The sequence below is a fragment of the Ornithodoros turicata genome, chromosome 4, assembly GCF_037126465.1.
Source record: "Ornithodoros turicata isolate Travis chromosome 4, ASM3712646v1, whole genome shotgun sequence".
NCBI classification, from domain to species: domain Eukaryota; kingdom Metazoa; phylum Arthropoda; class Arachnida; order Ixodida; family Argasidae; genus Ornithodoros; species Ornithodoros turicata.
Window position 1 is genome coordinate 80,230,050 of NC_088204.1, and position 7,311 is coordinate 80,237,360.

The 7,311-nt window shown below is 43.2% G+C and overlaps 1 protein-coding gene across 4 annotated transcripts in view; it reads left to right on the top strand.

Moving 5' to 3' along the window:
- Positions 1–7,311, top strand: part of LOC135392064 (mucin-2-like) — a 132,967-nt gene that overhangs the window by 57,612 nt on the left and 68,044 nt on the right. For all 4 annotated transcript variants that reach the window (XM_064622706.1, XM_064622707.1, XM_064622708.1 and 1 more), the window contains exon 2: positions 6,888–6,947. The gene's annotated coding sequence lies outside the window, so the exon portion shown is untranslated. The remainder of the gene's footprint in view (positions 1–6,887; positions 6,948–7,311) is intronic.

Below are 7,311 nucleotides of genomic sequence, written 5' to 3' on the forward strand. Positions count from 1 at the left end.
AAAAAAAAACAGCACCAGATTTCGTCCGAAAATGCGGGTGCGGAACGTATCGACCGATTTTTACCCGCCGAATTTGTAAGGAGCACGGACAAAGTGGACTCGATGGGTTACTCCACTTCCCTGTGGAGAAAGTGAAAGCGTGAGAGGAAAACCGATGAGGCAAAAAAGTGAAAACCGGTTGAAGGAACCGGTCGGCGGAGAGAGCCTCCCATTTGCATGCCGTCAGGGTGGTTCAAAGTCTTTCTCTGCTTCGAGTATATTACCGTCCATTGAAGCTATAGTCCACGTGTACAGTGTATATCACGGCGTCAAGCACATCTTGGGTGAGAGCTGATTGATTGAGTTTGATTTTAAGGAAAAATAAAATGGAGATTTCGTCTTCACTGTGTATAGTGTGAGGCAAGCAACTCGACATCATTTGCACCTGTTACATTGGTGAAGGACTCTTGGAACGATGATGATGTTGATGATTCCGACGGAAATGAGTTGTTATGGTGAGCTCACCATAGTGTTGTCACAAAACACACAAATAGTTCAACAGCAAAACCCACAAACACCAAAAGTTTCAAGACTTTGTCTCTGCACCAATGATGACTGAGTTACAAGTAACTATGTAGTAGTTACATTTTGTCGGTAACGAGCTACTCTTAGACAAAAATGGCTTGTAACTGTGACTGGTTACCATATTCTATTACAGTAATTGAACAGAATGTAACAACTTTCTCACCGTGAAGATGATTGATTGCTTCTAATAGCGACCTTGGCGAACGGCTTTTTAGTGTGGAGCCTGTTTGTCAGCACTTCTGTGAAAATTAATTCAACGTGATATCGTCGTGGGTCTTACACCTACACTCTTAGAAATGAACTTCACCGCATAGCACGCTCCTAGCCAACCATCATCTCGAATGATATCGTTATCAGTACTGATTTGTTGAAAACGGGAGGCGTACGCCTTTTTTGTGACACTTATGCTGTTCATAATTGTCACAAAAAAGGCGTACGCCTCCCGTTTTGTTATAACGATATGGCTTGTTATAACGGTTGGCTAGAAGCGTGCTATGCGGTGAAGCTCATTTTTAAGAGAGTATAGCCCATCGCATCACTTCGCAGCATTATGGTCCCTCATTCGGCTTCATCTTATCAAAACCTATCACTTTGCGTCAAATACTTTGTCGTTCCAAACCTCGATCTATCGGTGCTGATGTTAGCGAAAAAAAAATAATATACAGAGATTTAATTCGTCACACGACAAATTCGGCTACTCCCATAAACAGACCTAAGCCCCCCCCCCCCCCCCCCCCCTGCAAAGAAAAAAGAAAAACCCGCAACTTTCGATAAGTATCGGCCGAAGGCCAAATCATCGCACAATGAATCACACGGTCCTAACAGACTGACTGCAACGCACTGGTCTGAATAAATATCACAAGCGCTGACAAGGCAGCATCCCTCTTGTCAGGTTGCCAAGGGCCTGGCAAACTTTTACGAGTTGAGGTCAAAGTTGCGGTTGTCCAGTCGGTCGAGAGCAGATTTCATGGTACCCCTTTGAGATGTATTTATCGAGTTACCGAGTCGGTCTGGCTCTTGCATTGTGCTCCATCCTCCACCATGACAACCTAGGACCATGGTATGATTTAAGTAAACGAAGAGTAGTAGTAATTGCTTCAAAACCCATTATTCGACTCCAACATAATTCGATGCCAAGAAGAGATAGCACATAAAGCAGCTGTACCGTGGCTTAATTATCTATAATGTGAGCAGATGTGCATGTGGTGTGGTAATATAGTTCTGATCACACGAAACACCGTTCGTACACAAACCATAAATACAACGTAGAAAAGGGGAAAATCCAGAGATCCGATGAAAGTGTGGACTGAACAGAAGCCCCAGAAAATAGAACGAAAAAAAAAAAGAAGAAGAAGAAGAGAGAGAAAAAAAGAAAGTGGCCTACAGCCACCTTCCAGCCTGAGGTAAGCGCCCCGTGTTGGAAACATCGAACGGCATAAGGAACAGTTCCTTATACGAAGTCGCGGACCAGGACGCACGATTCACCGCGAGCCATATGTCGCCATATCCGCAGGCTAATCGCTCTACAATGAAACGCCATAACAAGCACCCGACGTGCAGAATATACTGAGGACAATGTCCTGGCTTGACGCTTTCAACAGACGATGTTGTTAGGTAATGGCGTTAGCTTAGGGTAATTGCGCTCCGCATTAATTTAGCCCTTCGTAGCGATTTCGTAACAGCTGTCCTTCGTTGTGGTACTACTATATACAATGCTTCGTGTGAAGCGGAATTGCGGTTTCGGGTTTTAAGGATTAATTAAGTGCGGAAGATCGACTTGGATCGAAAAATATATGCAGGTTGTGGTTCAACGACTGTGTTACTCCACAACGCCTAATTAAGCGTGTTCTGCAATTCTGTAATAGATGCTAGCTTAGTTTCGCTTCGTGTTCTACCTATAGAGAAATTCCGTGCACTCTCTTGTATACAGTGAACGCTTTCAACTATAGTCCATTTGGGTGAGCCTAAGATACTCCTGGAATATTTCAGCTTTACAGTTCTGGATCCAGTCGGCTGAATTTGAGACCCAATTTAAAATACGTTTAGTGATCCGCGATATCTTACAAGATCTGTCTTGACATTTGCACAAAGGCCGTATTGGGTCGTAGCATGGTGGCATGGTATACAAGTGGCACGGTACAAGCTGCATATAGACACACTCTAAATCTTTTCACACCTTTAAAGGTGTAACTACGTGCATGGCGCACGCCTTTTTAGGTGTAATTTTGGTAACATCATAATGGAGCACGGTTTCGCACAAATTTTCTTTACGCGAGTGTTGTCTGTCCTCCAAAAATTCAGTCTTGCAACATCTCAACATTGTTCAACAGTATTGTAGACACTTGCGCGTGCTCTATTATCGATAGCGATGCATATATGCATTAGCTCGTACCTACGATATCCAAGACATAAGCAAGATTGCATGAAAGCAAGATTTGCACTGACACTTGATCTTTAGTAATGCTTTCCAAATTTTGTAAAATATCACCCTGGAGATGCAATGTTACGCAACCAGGTTGAATGTTTATAGCGCACACCTTTAAAGGTGTGAAAAAGTTTACAGTGTACAGTTCTGGATCCAGTCGCCTGAATTTGAGACCCAATTTAAAATACGTTTAATGATCCTCGATATCATACAAGACCTGTCTTGACATTTGCACAAAGGCCGTATTGGGTCGTAGCATGGTGGCATGGTATACAAGTGGCACGCGGTACAAGTTGCATATAGACACGCGTCGTCTCGTTAAATCTCGTCGTCGGGCTTTAAATGCGTGTGCTGAGATTCTAGCGGAGGTAAAGGAACACCCTCGTTTGGGCAAAATTATTCCTCCTTAAAAAAAGAGAGAAAATATGAGAGAGTATACAGGGCAGGTGGTACGGTATACTGCGATTATATACCTTCAGTCCAAACCCCCGCGCGTTGTTTCAAAATCAGGAGAGCAGGTGCACTATTGGAGGAGCTGCCAGATGGACCTTATCTTTCCCGCTTCCGATATACGAAAGCGCTTTCACGGAACTCGACGAGAATGAACTGGTCTGAGGAAAAAGAAAAGAAACTAGAGGGTTTAACTCGAGAAAGTGTGAAGCTCATATATATCTTGCGAGCTCATTCATTCTATATATGCCCGTATTTACTCCGGGAGAGTGCGGAAAAGAGTGATGCTCTTCGCTGTTGGCCAGACATAGATGCAGGACCTGTGGATCCAGTAATTAAAAGACATTAAGAAGCATATAAAGCAGTATACAGCATAGAGGAGGCTATCTGGAGGCTCTCGTCTCATCACCGTATAAATATGAATAGTTATAAGATTTAAACGGTATCTATGTTGGACTTCGGAAAGAAGGAAAAGCAGTAATGATTCTATTTGGAAGTACTGTGTCATTGCATGTATTGCTTGAACTGTGGCATCTATGGCATGTAACGTGGACTGGCTTTCAACTAGGATGGTCTCTCATTCTGATCTCCCGCTTTTACCCGAAATCCCCTAATTAAAGTGGTAATTAACGAAATTTAGGAAATTATTCATCTTACTGTTGCATCTTTTCTTCGAGAGCTCAAAAACGACATCTCGACTCAAAACTCAACAGCACAAACGACATCAATGCTGCTCTCATTGCTTTGTTTTAGAAAAATTCTGTAAATTATAAAAAAAAAAGAAAAAGACAGGACAAGGTTAGGACAAAATGTCCTAACCTAACAGGTGACGTAGGCGTCAAGAACGTGATTCGCGAAAAGGAATGACGTCATAGAGTAGAGACAAACAGAAGAAAAAAAAATGTCGTATAGCACATTCAACTGTACTCTTTCGGTCTTGCGCACAACTTCACAAAAATGTCCCTTAAAAAAAAAAAAAAACACGCGGTATAGCGAGAATTAAGTAGTCGCGTGGCGTAGTCATCCCGACCCATCCCATCATCATCATCATCCCACATATCTCACCTAACGACTGGAACGTTGAGATAAATGGGAGACAGAAGACAAAAGTAGGGGAAGTAACAAAACAGAGGGTTTATTAAAAGTTATAGAAGCCTGACAGCCACAGCCGCATAGATGCGGCTGTGGCTGTGTAACATAAATCAATAAATATTTTTTTCGAGAGGATGTCCGCCCTGCCGTATAACAACTTCAAAAAAGACTTAGATTAGATTAGATTAGAAATAGAATTAGAATAGAAAAAAAAAAGACTATGCTACTCTCATAGTTTCTTTATAAGAATACTGTAAAATATTTATTAAAAAAAACACACCCTGTATACGCATAATTCGTGCCTTAAGTTCGTCCTCGCTAGGACGCCACGTGTCCTAGATAGCGTGTGCATGACACTAGTGACTCGCTTCTTTTGAACCTATACATAGCTTGAATACATCCCGCTGAGCTCGTTGCGCCCGTGAAGCCCTTTAAAAATGACGATTGGATGAGCTCCTCATATATCTCATTTGTGCTCCCGTTTCTAAGCAAGAACATAAGCAAGCCTGATTTGTTCCTGTATGAATGAATGGGATAGGACGTGTTCCATTTCAAAGCTCATTAAAGCGCTTTTTCAAGGCGGGGTTCGTATGCAGACTATTCCGCTGTGTCTATATAACAGCGACATTTTTGTTGTTACGGCCTTGTATATCTTGTAAGGTTCGAGTATGTTACGCTCTCTCGCGCGTGCGCCTTGTTATTGGGAACGGTATCTGGCTTTATGCAGCAGCAGCTTTGATTGATCCGCTAATACGGACTGAGTTGATATAATGAGAGGTGAGCGCGTGGAATAGAGTTTATTCGCGCTCTCCCCTATTTAGTGAGCCTAGTCAGTGGTAAGGGAAAGAATAAAATAAAATCATCAGTCTTGTCTCCTGTCGTCGCGCACGTGATGAAATATTGGTCGCCACTTTGGTTTCTAACACCTTCATACCAGGATAAGTGAGTGCGGTTGTTTTCCGTGGAAGTTCCTGGACATTTCCGAGCGGGTTCAGAAAGCTGAAGCCCGGATAAGCGAAGCTAATTTTGCGTGCACTGAAATCCAGCTCCGAGTATTTTTCTCGCATGGCGCGGGACCTGTTGGATAAGGAGTGGAACGTTGTTTTATAATGACTATAGAGAGCGGGTTTTTATAGGCACTAACAAGTATAAGGACTCTTCGTCGCTTTAATCTTTCTAGGCCAGCCACTTTTCAGAATCGTATCGTTTTATCTTCCGATTAGAAGGAAAGTTGATACATATAAAGGTGTGCACCCTCCCCCCCCCTTATCAGCTTATCCGGAGACAGCCATATTTATATTTATATACATATATTATACATATATGTATATATATACATATATAGCTCTGGTAGTGCCTAAAACTTCACTCTCTATAAATGATGACGATAAGAGATATTTCTTTGCGATATTTTTTTGGCGAATCGTCTAAAAGTTATACACACTTTAAAAACAGAACTGCACGCTCTGCATGCTCTACGCCAACCATTGCCACGAATGATAGGGTACAGTAGAGAGTGAGAAATTGGGGGAGGGGATACACCTTTTTGTGTCAATTATCATATAACCAAATTGACACAAAAAGGGCATACGTCCCCCCCTCCCCCCTTTGTCTTCGAATGAGTAGCGCTAACTCTATCATTAGTGGGTGGAGTTTGCGCATAGCACGTGTATCGTTTGCGCATAGCACGCTGTGCGCCAATCATTGCCACGAATGATAGGGTTATCGCTACTGATTCGAAGACGGAGGGGGTTGTATGCTCTCTTTTGTGACAGGTTTCGTATTTAAAAAAATTTCTCAACATGCCCCTCCCTCGCTCTTCGAATCAGAAGCGATTACCCTATCATTCGTGGCAGTGGTTGGCCACTGCGTGCTATGCGGTGAAGTTTTGTTTTTAGAGTGTGCACCCTAAAAACAGAGGTGGTGGTGATGGTGAAAGGGCTCGCCGTTGTCGCCCTCACACCCGACTTACGCCCTGGTAGAATGTGCGTCCTCCTGGGCCGACTTCTAAGGGAACTATGCCGACCTATATGTCTGAAAGCGTCTGAGGAAAACCCAGGAAACAGACACCACATAGCACACGCTCTTAGCCAATCACCATCCCGAATGACATCGTTCTGCCCCCTGATTGGTTAAGAACGGGAGGCGTACGCCCTTTTGGAACACTTATGCAGTTCCAAAAAAAGGCGTACGCCCCGCGCTTTCCACAAATCGGGAGTGATAAAGGTGTCATTCTGTGCAATGGTTGGCCTTCACCGTGCTATGTGGTCAAGTTGTGATTAGGTTTCATTCTGTTCGTGATAACGTCGTTGCCTGTCTCCGACGGCTATCTTACCATATCTCTCTTATCTTGCAGGACCTGTGACGTTCACAAGCTGTTGCACCTTCTCCTCCTCACAGGAGAGGCATGAGTTAGGTGAGTGATATACAACCGTGCCACGATACCACGCTTAGAAAGTGTTATCGCATCAGGTGCTGATAGAGTACGCCGGAGTTTCGGATGTGATAATAGCCTCATCAGTTATCGCCCCGGATGTATTTGTTATATGGTGCGCCATTCAGTCGAATTTATGACGAAATAACTGATAAAATATCGTCTCTGCTTTCTTTGATGATGTATTTATGTAACCACTACGCTATCAGGCACATGGGCGCGAAAAATGACATTATCTTCTAATGTCATTATTTACGAAGCTCGTGTCACACGTCATTTTCTAATGACATTAAACGCCACAATGTCGATGCCAGCCCACTCACTAAGTAAAACATAAGTTAAGCTA